The sequence below is a fragment of the Adiantum capillus-veneris genome, chromosome 10 (genome assembly GCF_014529385.1).
Source record: "Adiantum capillus-veneris isolate H3 chromosome 10, ASM1452938v2, whole genome shotgun sequence".
NCBI classification, from domain to species: Eukaryota; Viridiplantae; Streptophyta; class Polypodiopsida; order Polypodiales; family Pteridaceae; genus Adiantum; species Adiantum capillus-veneris.
In genome coordinates, this window is record NC_140940.1 from 83,776,334 (window position 1) to 83,791,250 (window position 14,917).

The 14,917-nt window shown below is 41.4% G+C and overlaps 2 pseudogenes across 2 annotated transcripts in view; both read right to left on the minus strand.

Moving 5' to 3' along the window:
- Positions 1-8,815: 8,815 nt before the first annotated feature.
- The window catches only part of LOC147449161 (putative purine permease 5 pseudogene), a 38,730-nt pseudogene continuing 32,628 nt past the window's right edge, over positions 8,816-14,917 (minus strand). The window contains exon 2 of one of the 2 annotated variants that reach the window (XR_015189414.1): positions 8,816-10,060. The product of XR_015189414.1 is annotated as a putative purine permease 5 pseudogene, transcript variant X1 (transcript). Of the gene's footprint in view, positions 10,091-14,917 lie in introns of both variants that reach the window. The other variant, XR_015189415.1, reaches the window with a different exon arrangement.
- LOC147449162 (chlorophyll a-b binding protein type 1 member F3, chloroplastic pseudogene) lies at positions 11,408-11,719 on the minus strand (annotated as a pseudogene).

Here is a 14,917-nt window from a genome sequence, read left to right on the forward strand (position 1 = left end):
TAGTTGACCTTTCGAACCGCCAAGCATCCGTCATGAGCCCGAAAATATTTTGGATTCTCATGAGCTTCGCACCAGACATCATGTAAGATGACAAGTGTTGATAAAATGGATAGATAGACCTGAAGAAGGTTCTACATGGGAGAATGTCTCCACACTTAAGAAACGTTTTCCTATGTTTGTTTTCAAGGACAAAAACGATTGTCCAAGGGGAAAAGGGGGGGGGGGGTAATGTAAGAACATGGGTACAACAGGCAAGGCCACCGACACGGCCGGACAATGTGTGCGCTAGGTGGAGGCTATACAATAGCACGTTTGGGTGGAGACTAGCACACGCATTACCACCACCCTTTCATTGTCTTACTCCTATCATGTATATATTTAAGAGCTATATTCCAACCTTAAAGAATAAAAGCAACAAGCTCAACCAATTAGCAATAATTTTCTACCATTTTATATTATAGTCTAGAGCCTTTATATGTGTTCTTCCAACAATCCAGAGTAACTATGTGTACACTGTGGATTGTAGAGACCTTATATGCACTACATTACTAATTGCGGACAATCAACACTATATGAATGGATATTCTCAAGATAATTAAGAATGCAAACATGAAAAGGCAATACATGAACATAGAAAAGAAAGAAGCATACCTATCATCAGCAAGAATGCAGAGAGATTGAGAAAATGATCATTATTGTGAGTACAAGAGTCCTACAATGGATGGTGGCATGAGGCCCCTATTTATTTACAAGTAGGTGGTTGGATGGGAAGAGTGGCATGCCATTCATACCCTCTACCTTTCAGTCGTATTAGAGCAAAGGGAGGGAAAAATGTGGCTCTCTTGCATGCATGCAGAGCCATGATTTCCCTTCCCCTCTTGTTCTGAGTTTGGATAACCCCTTACACCCAACAAGGAGGTGACAAACACCGGCATGAAACAGAGCACTCTTTGACTCAACATGACCACCCAAAAGAGGAGGGTAATTTATGTATCTTGTGCATCTCCGTTGGAGCATCATAGAGGGCAGCACAACATTTTCTCTCTCACACCATCAAGCTGCTCAAACACCATCACCATATAGTGGTTGATTTCACATTTTGTTTTATTATTTGGGTGCCCAATGGGTTCACTCAGGCCATCCTAATGGGCCACTCCCACAAGGGATTTACAAAGGGACAATGGATTGGTCAAGGCCGCAATTGATGGTGATGATGAAGCATAAGATGGCCAAGATAGCATAAGAATTGCTCAATGATCTACAAATTAATTGCAAAGATTTCAACACATAACCGTTGCAAGCCACATTTTCTCTTACCACAATGAAATCCAAAATTCCTTTTACATTTTTGCTTGCATGCACATGCATGCAAAGGAAACTTCCAAAACCAACTTTTGCATGCATCAAGGACCATCACAAAGTGTACATACATTGATTTTTGGCAACAATCTACCACAAATTTGAGACAATTGCAGGCCAATTTCTTGGAGTATGGACTTGAGGCACTTCTTCTTATTCCACCATAAGCACTGCATATGGCTTTAGCTATTTCAAACACTCTATCTCTTGACCTTTGGGCACGGTTCAGATCGTGTCAATCCTATCTTTGATGTTTGCATGACAAACACGGCCAAGGATTACGTAGAAATACATGAAATAAATCAAGAAATAACATTAAAAATTTCTAAAATTGAGATAATCTAATAGCTTGCTTTTATCGAGTTGGCAGTTCAATATGTGGACCCGTAGTCAAAAGACTCTAATATAGCCACCCATCAAGGTACTAAAAGATAGTGACTTAACTATACACTAGAAGGCTATCATTCTCCCGCCACTAAGAAAACTTTCAAAACTCATCCTCACACTCAAAACTATGGCTTCTTCTTCTTCTTCCCGCGCTAAAAGCTCTAGGGATTTCTCTACTCTCTTCCCAAATAACATCCCCATGAGTCTACCAAGAAGGTCAAGTAATAGAGTAAGCTATATTTTGATCTCAGACTCCCTCACTATAGATAATTAGTGGCAAGATCAGAGGATAGGCAAAGGTTCTTGGGTTCTCATCTAGTCAAGAAGGAGAAAAAGATCATGTACAACAAATCTTTTTCGTTGTGCATGGAAAGCAAGAGTACTAGATTTGAAAGTGGAGGTCGATAAGAAGACTAAAAAAGAGATTCGAGTTCAACATGTTTTCACTCACTCTGATGTGATTTCTTATGGCGGTAATGTCTCACTGGTATATCATCCATGATGCAACTATAAGTGGGTTCTTACATTTAGCTCTTCCATTTATAGATGCTTATCCTTCCTTTTCTTTTCTTATATGTAGATCTTACACTTACAAATATGTATCCTTCTTTATAATAGGAATGGGAGCTAGTGGAGTGCATTATATGCCTCATCTCTAACCCATACTCATATTGGTATCTTATAGTATGTGAGAAGAACTAGCAAGAGCCTTGCAGATCAAGGCATATTCTTCTACGACCATTCATACGAACTTAACCAAAGGAATAAAAAAAGAACATTGGTAAAGGTTCGTCTACAAACTAATTGGAACTTTTTGGACTGTCTAGTTTTGGACACGGCATTGAATGAGTTATTGTGGAGTAAGCTGTATAGAGATGTACAAAGGTCTCTCTAAAACTTTGTACCCCTTCATGAAACAATTGCTTTTTCCTTGTAAAAAGATTTACCCCTAGTGTAGGTAAACTATTTGATTCTCTGATAAATGATGTATGAAACTCATCATCATCCTCTATATGTATTTGTTGCATCTTCCCTCTTCTTTCCTCTACATTGTCAGAACCACCTTGTTGCATCTTCCCTCTTCTTTCCTCTACATTGTCAGAACCACCTTCCATCATTTCTACAAAAGATTTATTCCTTCTGTGGTAAGCTTCTTGATTGAGGATGGTATGTAAAAGAGGTGAATAGCATATGTTGCAAGATTGCACTGGACACTCTGGTTGTTAAGTATATGATTAGCACTCAGTTGCTTATCATCTCCTTTTGGTACAAGCATTTTCACTTTGTAGGAAGTTGTTATGTACCTATTGATCAAGAGTCAGCAGGTTTGGAGAACAATGTTGTGAAAGATATGGAAGTGGTGGATAAGGACCTCAATCTTGTGATAGTGATAAGAATAAGGGAGCAATGCAACCTGCTGCAACTCTAACATGACATAATGGAGGAGAATGCAGACAAAGACCCCTCAAAATTTTATTTCTTGTGTTGGATAGATGAAAAGTAATGCAACAAAGGGGGGAAAATTTTTCTATAGAGATCTTTGTGGTTGAGTTCAAATTTTTCTATAGAGATCTTTGTGGTTGAGTTCAAATCGTGCCAATGTAGTGCATCTTGGATTTCCACAAAAATGAATCCTTTGGATAAATTCAAATATTTATTTGAGTTGTGTGTTAAGAGTGACATGAATCCGACTCTCTCTCTCTCTCTCTCTCTCTCTCTCTCTCTCTAACACATCATTGGCACCACCTTGACAAGTACAAAGAATCATTTAACGTACATGGTTAGCATTACAAAGTGTTAGCATTACAAAGTGTTAGCATTACAAAGTGTATTTGAAAGTACAAATTCAAAGGCACTCAAGGGACTTAAAGACAATTGTTGAAAATATAGGATCAAATCTCCTCTAGGTAGAAATCATGTTGAAATGAGGGTGGGGGAAGAGTTGTGCCAGGTGGATTAAGCAAATCCTTATGTGGTGTGTCATCTATCAATAAAGTGTTTTCAGTATCAAAGGGCACTTGGAGCTGGGAAAAAGGTTTATAAAACAAGTGTATATTAGGTTTTGTACAGCGGTAGTATCCCTCAATGGCAACACAGTGTGTTTCGTTATAAAAATAAATAAATTTTGATCTCTAAATTCTAGCTTTGTTACAAACTATGGATACGAGGGGATCAAGGTTTTGGAGTGCACCAAAGACCAAATTGCAACCGTGACTAGTGGAAGAAGAAATTTCAAAAACTCCTTGGTGCTTAGCTGGACAATGACCCTACAGTTTCCTATCCGGAAAGTGCGCAACTCCATGTAGACTGCATCTTGTACATATGGCTCTCACAAAAATAGCAATCCATTGATGTCCAAAATGTTGTTGTGATAGAGCACTATACTCTCTCTCTTTGTCGCTACTAGGATGGAACTCTCTCTCTCTCTCTCTCTCTCTCTCTCTCTCTCTCTCTCTCTCTCTCTCTCTCTCTCTCTCTCTCTCTCTCTCTCTCTCTCGTGTGCACGCCTACCAAATGTAGTATGTAAACTCAAATGTGACCAAAATTAACTGAAAATGTAAAATATATATGATGATTGCTAGCTATCATTAGTTAGTTTACACTGCGTGTAATTTGTTAATTTGATAGTGGACCGTGCATGATGCCAACGGTCCAATGATTTATTGTAGTTGAGAGAGAGAGAGAGAGAGAGAGAGAGAGAGAGAGAGAGAGAGAGAGAGAATCTAAATGAGAAGAGAGGGTTTAGGTTTTTCTCATTTGATAAACACACACACACACACACAGAGGATGTGCTAGAAACAATTGAGACCTCAGAGAGAGAGAGAGAGAGAGAGAGAGAGAGAGAGAGAGAGAGAGAGAGAGCATGCCTTGCTTTCGTCATTGGTTGAAGTCACCCAAATCTCTCAGAGAGGTAAACAGTCACCCAGATCTCATAGAGAAGGGATTAATAATCCATGCCAAGCTTAGGAAACGGTATTATTTCATCAATATTGTTATTCTTTTGAGTTTGATTGTTTTGTTAGTTTTCCTCCCAATGGTGCAGAAAGATGTGTTTGCTCTAGATGAATGCATCTACGCACGCCGCAGGAGAAAATGAAAAACGGTAAGAAACTAGATATACCCTTTTCTCCTACGGGACGCATCGATACACTAGCAGTTGAAGGATTCTTCTCCGTGCACCGTAAGAGGAGGAGAGGAATGTGTGTATATATATGTATGAATGTTACATTTATATGTGTAGGGAGATATAAGTTTAATTTTTTTCATTTACATATATGTTAAATGTAAATATATAACTACTTATGTGCAAAATTCTCAAAATGTTATTTGCGTCATGTGTTGATAGATAGATAAATTGGAAAATTTTGAGACAAAATTTTGAGACAGTACTTGAGATCATGCCTTTAAGAGTTGTTGTTTATTCCTAATATTGAGCTTGTACTTATTAATCTGTGCATTTATTGTGTGCTTGGTAGGATTGAGAGCTAATAAAAGTAAGAGACGAAAAACAGATTCAAAGTGTACGGTTGGGTACCAACATGCAAAAGAAGATCCTCCAGAGTTGTTAAAAGGTTCCATGAAGGAAATGTTGACTTCAAATCAAACCTATGGATATTATTGGTAGAGAGGACATAGCCTACGAGTCTAAGGGGATTATGGGGGCAGAGAGCCTTGCCATGAGCTTAGTTGTGGATGTTAAAGAGGCAGATTCAGAACCTTCTACAATTTTGGAGGACATTGTACCCCCCAAAATTCATCTGCTCCCTACCAAAAGTATGATAAAAGAGTAGAGGAAAAAAGAGACTGTTATTGTAGAAGACCCTGGAGTCATCAATGAAAGGCTTTTTGACTTTGCAATATCTTCAAGAGCTGCAAAAATTTCACAAGGTATCCTATATCTTTAATGTCACCTTCAATTTTGATGATTGTCTAGCTCATCGCAACAATTTCTTGAAGCCTAAAAGAGAGAGGTTTGAGATGGAGGTTCTAAAGGAGAGGGCCACCTTCAGTTTTGATGATCTTCTACCTCGACACAACAATTTCTTGAAGCCTAAAAGAGAGAGGTTTGAGCTAGAGGTTCAAAAGGGGAGGGCCACCTTGATGACATGGATGTGATCCATTTAAAAGATTGCGATATCAAAGGACGGTCATATAAGGAGTACCATCAGTTGCCACTTTCAGAAAAACCCTTATGGTGCCAGAACATTAAAGAGAGTGCAATCTAATCCAAGAATTATTTGGCTTTCTTCTATATCTCAACTGCCTATGTGGTAGTCTCATGAAGAAACTCAACAAGATTTACCAACAGATGAACAAGAGTGTCAAAACATCAAAAATCAAGCTACCTTTAGATGTATTTGGGTTCAATGAGAGACAAGATATGTTGATGTTGACTGGTGTGCCAAATTTCAAAATTGGCAATAGATTATACATTTTCCTCCATGAAATTCATACTATTTTTTGCCTAAGGAAAGACATTGCACTGGCCATGATCTCGAAATTCCACAAGGAGAGGAGCGGGTTTGTTTCTGAAGATAGTAGTGACGACGATGCATTAGAAACCTCTAGTAACCTAGTGGAGTGTCTCACACTCTGCTTTCAGAAGGCAGAAAAGTATAAAAAGACACTCCGCGATGAAGCCACCTTTCAAGGAATTAAAAATAACATGAGACCCTCAACTAGCAAACAAGAAGTAGAGGATTGGTATAAGCGTCCAACACAGGGGTAGGGGGGTCGAGCAGGTCAGTGACCTATGGAAGGATGAATTTTGGGTGCAAGATGAGAGCTTCATGGTAACCCTCCCCTCCCCTCCTCTCTCTCTCTCTCTCTCTCTCTCTCTCTCTCTCTCTCTCTCTCTCTCTTTTGTGGTTGCAGTCTCAGATTGCAAAAAAGGATGACTTTCTCCATCATCAGACGAGAGAGTATCGTGGAAGGGATGCATTCCTAGCGCAATATCTTGCCAAACTTTGCGAGGCACTCATCCTAATTTTTCACAACGAAATGTCGCAAGAGGGGACTACCACAATGTTTGCCTTGAAGACACCTCGCACTTCCGCTGCCACATAATGTGGACAAAGTTATTCTCGTCGGCAAAGTTTTTGTGAAAGAGTGTTTCAAATACTGTCCTGGTGGGTATACAGGCGACCATGAAGTATGTTACTACACATACACAGCAAAGGTGCTCTCATTAGGAAAACATGTGTTGCAAATTAAGCAAAGAAACAGTCACATAGTTAGTTGTTAAGCAAAGAAAAAATTCACATTGTTTATTCTAATCTCAAGGTGACTTTTGAGTAGAGCTTGCACAGAGGAGTGAGAATGCTATTACTTCAAGGTGCAAGCAGAGGGTTTGTTTCCCCCGCATTCAATGTGAGGTGGCTATGGTCTCAAAGTGTACATTCCAAAGGATTAGAGTGCTTGCCTCACATGGACACCAGTGGTTGCTTGACCAAGACCAAGTGGAGAAAATCAGAGAGGATTGGCGATTATGGGCTTTTGGAGCTCGCTAGCTCATCAACTATGGTGGGGCTTGGCGAGTGGTTTTGGTGAGATTCCATTGACTCTCCTACCCCCTATGGGAGCCCCTTTTTTTAGTACACAACATGGCTTCCAATGATGTCCACGTGGCAAACTAAACTGCCCCAATGCATTAGAGCATTGGCACTAGTAGGGAATCATATGAGATCTTGGCAGGATTGCAGTGGGTATCTGGCTTGCAGTCGGCCATTTTTTGATCTAGCTGTTGTATATTTATTTTATTCAACATGAGAGACTCCCACCATGTATTTTCGTTGGGCACTATCAAAAAACTGATTATTTTCATGCCCAAAAACAAAACAAAAAGCCAAAAGAAAGTATCATGAGTTGATACGTGCCTAGACACGCTAGCGTCCAACTATTTACATTCTGCTATGAAGCGGTTCAACTCACCCACTGTCAGCAATGACTAGCAACAGTAAACCACTTAAGTGTGCACACCATTGTCCTGGTGTGTGTGAGCAAGTTGATGGATAGTACATAAGAAGTTTTGGACAAATTCTCACAATAATTCTCACATTGTGACTTACCTCAACATCATGAGCTTCTGGGAGGGAGGCACTGCATACCTAGCTAGGTACGATTAGGGGCAAGGGACCACCAGCCCGGTGGGGGGGGGGGGGGGGGGGGGGGGGGCGGTGGTCCTTTGCCCCAATCATATCTTGCTAGGTATGCGGTGCCTCTCGAGCAAAAGCTCATGATGTTATGCATTGTATGGAAAACACTGACAAGACTCCGTTTTCCTACATGAGAAAATCTATAAATCTTCTCGTGGTAGACACACAGGAGTGGTTCCCTAAATTAGCGTGATTGCTACTGACATACAACTGTATTGGTCATATGATTTGAAAGTTGCCAACATTAAGGAGCAAAATTGAGCAACTCACCTTTGACAAGAAAATCATACACAGCTGATGCCATACCTCTAGTACTCCTAGAGCATGGACATTTCCCACATCTCAAAGCTATTATTCAAGGCACCCATTAGAAAGATGTAACCACCGAATGTGTCTAATGGCGACCCTTTCCCAAACCTCACAGATAGGGGCCCCCTAAAATTCATTACCGTTTTGCAAGGACCATCAGCCACGAATTATTTACGATGGCTGATGACCATGCATTGCAAAAGAGACAGCAGAAATTGAATACGTCTCTGCAGTTACCGTCAAATATTTAGTGGCTGAGCAAGGATTATCATTTAATACTCTTACTTTATGGGCAGCTTTATTGTAGCTAGATAAAGGCTTTTTGCCTTCTTACAACAATTGTGCTATGTTTTGTTACTTGACCCAGATCCATCATTGCAGGCATCGATAAATCTCTAGAATAACTGGCTTTGAGTTCAAGCCTCGTCGGGTAATCTTTGGGGTTGTGCCTGTAACATTGAAAATTTCTCTTTTCTCTCCTTGGCAAAAACAAAAGCATACTATGGGAGACATTGAGACTCGGGCATTAGTCTGCCCTTGCTATCAATCTTGAGCATAACAATACCAAAAACATTGCAACATCCAACCTTAACAAAATTTCGAAGTTATGTAAGAATCACACATAATTAATAGACTGACAATGGTAAGAAGAGACACAGTAGCAGGGAAAGCTTTTAGAGAACTAGAAGCCTCATTAATGATGGTTTTGATGCACATTCTCGATTTCATCGTGGTCTGACACACTCACATTAACCATGTTTTTGTATAAAGGTTCTGAAAGGTCAGCTGGTGTAACAGATGGTGCCTCATTCAAACCCCCATAGATATATGACCCAAAACCCCACCCTGTGAGGAGTAAGGATACAATTTTGAAACCATCGATAGAATCATTCACAAATAACACTGCCCCAATGCTAGTCACAGGAACCACCACTGCATTTAGCACTCCTGCAAGCACTGCTGATGCAGAATACATGACTGCTACGCTTCCCAAGATCCCAACTTGTAGCGTTATTGTGCTCCACACCAGTACCATGTAGTACCCAAAGGAACCCAGTGTAAATGCGTCCGCCTCCAAGGTTATGACCGCATAATCACCGCTTGCAATGACACCAATGGTGGTGAAAGCAAACCCAACAATTGAAACCATAGCTTGCTGCTCTAAAATGACATGTGTAGATTCTCTTCCAAGATACTTGACAAAAATTAGCTCTGAAAGGGTGAAAATAAGCCCATGTAAGGCAGACCCTGCAACATCTAGGAGGAAGCCTAACGCATATTGCTTGCTGCTGACACCTAGGGGCATATCAGAACTAGAATCTAGAGCTAGAATTGCCGCAGCTGCTGTAATAATGCCTATGGCATTGAAAATGGATGCCGTAACTTTTTTCCCCAACAAAAAGTAAGCAAAGATAGCTGTGAATGGCAAAGAGCTAGCAGAAATCAGAGATGCGGTGGATGCAGGCAAGTAACAATAAGCCCAGGAATACAAGAGATTATCTACTGCAGTTAACAGCCCCAAAACTGTATAAGCCATCAGTAAACCCCATGTGAGGCGGGTTGGAACAGTGCCCCTCTTCATGAAAAACGGCAGAAGAGCAAGGGCCGTTAATGGCCATCCTGCTACTGCAGTCCATGCCAGCAACCATATGCTTGTGCCACCATCTTCATAATAGAGACGTGATAAGATTCGAGAGGCAGGAAAGCCAACCAACATGGCTATAGAGCCGAGAAAAAGAACTACCCAATCTATTGCATGTTTTCTGTAGAGCACTTGCCACCTTCCATAGCTGCCCATTTACACAACAAATCCTTTGCAGTACGCTTGTGGTCCCTCAACTCCCTGATATCTGTAGGAAGATGGTGAGTTGATCATATAACTGATTACAGAAAAGATGTCAGAGCAATATACCATAAATCTCGCTACTTACAAAAACCCACCAATGGAAAAAAAAACAGAACACTAGCTTGATGACATCCATGATTGGAAAAAAGCAAAAGCCTCCTATTCAGAGGCATGCACACCCCTGCTTGAGAGCATGCATGTACATTGCGCATGCACAGGCAAAATATTCAAATGCCACTTTAGTAAAAAACTTCACCAAGCACTCCAAAAAGAAGCTCTAAAAATGACTGTATTATTAGCAAATTCTTACAAATGCCTCACAATCAGAAATCATTTTTATGTTCTAGACCCATTGATTCTAACTCAAGAACTTCCATTCCAAAACCAATATATATAGCCATGTTAGAGTGGACAGTAGGATACCAAAAGAAAGATTCCACGGTATATATGTACATTACTGTCTCTAAAGGCCTATGTATTATTATGTAACCAACACAATACATACAATGATAATTTTATCTCTTCTTACGCAAATAAGCCTAATGACTGTCTATCTAAGGTATAAATATTTACTTCCAATCTCAAGGGAGTCTATAAAATCTTAAGGTCTAAAAAGGCACCACAATCACTATTTGTGGTACAATTAAGTTCACAAAACTCCTTCGGATAAATTCCTCCACCTACAGAACTCAGATTCAAGTACATAATATCTTGAAAAGAAGGAACGTCAGAACAAAAAGACCATCTACAAAGCGTCTTACATTGCATAACTTGTGCAAAAATATTGGGCAAGTGTTAGCAAGGACAAGACGCTCCATAAAATCAAACTCATAAGTAAAAGATAGAAATTAGCAAGAAAAACAGCACAATTGGTGCCCATAGGGATACCAATTGTTTGATTGAAAAGAGAGTCACCGACAATTATATATAAATTGTCCAAAAGAAAATCTAACCAAGATATGATGTCAATGTCATCTACAATCCTGGTGAATCTCTCCCTTCCTTACTCTTCGTCTACATTCTTACTTTTTAACCATAAGAAGTCAAAGTTCAAGGCTGACTATTCTACTAGCAATGCGTTGTACCTATCCTTCTCAAGCTTGTACGCAAAAACTTTTGAAATAAGAGATTTGACTTTGAATTTAAGGTCCTCCAAATTTAGCTTCGTATATAGCTTTGTAAAGGCCTTTGAATAGAATGTTTGAATTAAAAAAAACTATGTTATTGTTATTGCCGCTTGCAACAACGGGGTCATCTTTGAGACGTGTGTGCGCGCCATCACTAACGTCTGCAGCCACATGTACTGCTATTCCTGCCTGCCGTAGGTCGTCCACGTCCTACCGTTTCCAGCTCAAAGCGTGGCCCATCGGCTGTGGATAACCTTGAAGGCCCTGTTCTTGGCAAATGCCTCAAAAACTGCAGAGAGGCAGACGGTATCCCAACCATAGTCTCCGGAGAACTCACCAGTGAGGTAGGATGGGGAAGGGGCCCAGGTAGTGCGGTCAGCACCATAGTAGATGCTTCCAGATGAGGAGGCCTTTTTGGGGGCCATCATCTGAATGCGGGTCTCACCGGCTCCAATTTTGCAAGAGAACTTGTTGACGCGCTTCAGCTGCTGCCCGCGGGAGACACAGGAGGAGAGGGATACAGTTGCTGTTGTCATGACTACAACTCTTCTCCTGCTATCCTTACTCTCAAAGTTCTCACTTTGATCACTCTGTTAGGAAGCAAGATGTCAGTGTGCTCTTCAATTGTTGTTTTTGCCCAAGCCACAGCTATGGCTCTGATACCAGTTCTAAAGGAAGCCTATTGCTTCTCGTATAAACATAGCTATGGTGAGTAAGTAGACGAGAGAGAGCAGAGGAGGGAAAGATGACCAGCGGATAAGCAAAATGAAAGAGACGGTTATCATTACGTTTTTGGGGCCTTATATTGGCTTATACAACATGTTCACACGGAGTCCGCCCAAGTTGGGTTGAACCCCAACAGTTACCCTCCTCAGAACATGTACTATGTGGTTGAGATGCCCTTACATCCTCCTCCTGAATTAGTCTTGAACCGGTGGAAACCAGGGTGTTTGGGTCTCCTTCTTAATAGACATGAACCTCTCCCTCGACTAAGGGCTAATGCTCTATCACAACTGACTCCTCTTGATGATGAAGGGTTCAAATGGCATCTCTGCTAGTGTCGATGAAGCTCCTGTGGTATTAGCAAGCATAAGGCCCTACAGATTTGGCCACTTCTTTGGCCTCTTGTGAGCTTGTCAGTACTTGTTGTGGGACAGCTTGAGATTTTTGTGAGCTTGACAGCACCAGTTTTGGGTCAAGTTTGTAACCTTTTGTGGGCAGTTTTCTTGATGTTCGACATCAGATTTGTCGAGACCTTTGGATGACAGATTTGCAGGTAGTGTCGATAGTTGGTGGGGACCTCTAGTTTCTACTCCCGCAGTCGGCAACATTTGGATGCTTCTTCCATTCATCCCTTTGGAGAGTTCCAACCTTGGGAGCAACCCTTTCCGAATGCAAATTTAGCCACAGCTGGCTAGTATAGCAGGTTCTTTTTCCCTTGCAGTGTTTTTGTAAGGTGCAGCGGAAGTGAATGTTGAACTTTGCTCAAGATGAGTGCTCCGAACTGTGCTTAAGGTTCCTTTTACTTACGGAAGGGAGAGCCTTCCGTTCCTTTAGTGAGAGAGTGCAATGGACACAAACAAAGTGAATGACACTGTGAATGAAGGTGCATGAGACTGAGAGATAGAGAGAGAAGAATACGACACCGGACTTTTGCCAAAACCCTCCTAAGAAGGCCCCACTCTCTATGGCAAGAGCGGTCTACTTATGATTGCACAAATCTTTACAATACTTGGACTTGCCGACGATGTCAACGACGATGATGACGACGACGAGACGGGCTGAAATCTGAAAATGCTAATGGCTGAAATCTGCAAATCTTTGACTGCTGAATTCTGACTCTATGTCGATGACGATGTCAATGGCAACGATGCGACAACGACGCGTTGAAAACGCAGATGTTGAAATCTGCGTTTTCCAGGCTAGTCTGCAAACTTCGTGGGATCTGACCGTGCGACGAGGATCTGCTGCGGGAAGGTGAGATCTGCGAGGTTCGGGGCTTCTTCTGCTGGTTCTAACTGCTGAAAACTGAAATCGTTGGTCCTTGATGCCTTGTCGCAATGGAACTGCAAAACGCCAAGGGTTGATCTGCAACCAAAAACGCTAGGGCTGAAAACTGACCTTACGGTGGAGATCTACTAACGCTAGGGAAATCAGCTATCTGTTGTGGACTCTGCTAACGCTAGGGCTGATCTGTTGTGTCGTGTTGTCGCCGAGGCTGATCTGCTGTGCAAAAACGCCAAGGCTGGTTCTTCATGCAAAAACGCTAGGCCTTGCCTATTGCAAAACGCTAGAGTTCCTATGTTCGGGGTCTTGCTGAGAAGGTGTCTGTTGAGCAAGTGCTACTGCTGCCTCTTCTACCAGAAAGTGCTAGCGCTAGGTTTTTATATATACAAACTTAGCAAAATTGCCCTACCTAGTTTCCAACAAAAGTCACTTAATAAATAAGTGAAAAATGTCAAAAATAGAGAAAATAGGTTTAATGCATTGAAAAATGATCTTGATGCAATCTGATGGTAATACTGATGATCATGCTCTGTGCAACCAGAGGATATGCATCTACTCTAAGTGTCTGGACATGCACGGTCTGCGAATAGACTCACAAAAGTGCCAAATCACTTCCTATTCTAGACTGACTTGACTGACCTGAACCCTGGTCATGTTGTAGCTTTGTCCACGGACACATAGGGTTGGATGTGTCATGTGACATCCCCTCCTTTTCAAAGTGAGGTACTGGTACCGAACTATATAGCGTCGAGGGAGATCGCCAATAGCATCCCGAAGAATCTTAGAAAGGGCTCTTTGCCGGCCCACTCTGATGCATGGGTCGCGCGATACTTGAACTTCATAAAGGTCTGCAACGCTTGCTTCTTTGGGCGCGCCGAAAGCGACACAAAGTCTTCTGTGGCTCCTTCAATGCTTCAACTTCGTCTAGAGTCATGCGTCTACCTTCTTCAAGAATCTCCGAGGATGAAAATTCCCGAAACCACTTCCAACACAAAAACATGAACATACCCATTCCATGTAAAGTGACTGGAAAAATACTATTCTTCCGAACAAACTGTGCATGCAATGCAAATGAACAAAGTGACGGAGTGCCAAACCGTTCATCAAACACACGCAAACAATGGAGTCGAAACTTGTCTTTCAGATCTAAATCTATCAACTGTGGCAAATCACAACAGAAATGCCCATGCTTGGTGCTCATACTTTCTTGTGCTTTTTCTACGAATGTGTCATGCCAAGGAAGAGACATAGAATGTGCCTTCCTTGAATGCAAACATTTCATCTTTCATGAGAAATCGGCATACATCCGTGCTCATCCATGAGTGAATCGTGCTCAACGTACAATATGTCATGCCTAGGAAAAGGGATCACATAAAGACGCTGACTAAAATACAACAAACGAACACAAATGAAACACTCGAACAATGCGTGCTGACTAATCATACGAACACATAATACTTCCTGTGAGGGTTCTTTGAACTTAGGCTCGAGAGCCAAGATCGGTTCTTCATGAGGGGATTCTTTTTGAGGGAGTTCTTCCTGAGGGGGTTCTGTGGACCTCGACTCGAGAGCCAAGATTGGTTCTTCGTGATTGAACGAAACTGCAATGAGGTTAGCTTCACTAGAGAAAGTATCAACTGAGAAATCATATCTTGATCATGCAAATCAGCATGCTCATCATCATGCAAATCATTATCATGCAAATCCTGTGTGTCATGCTTTGAAGA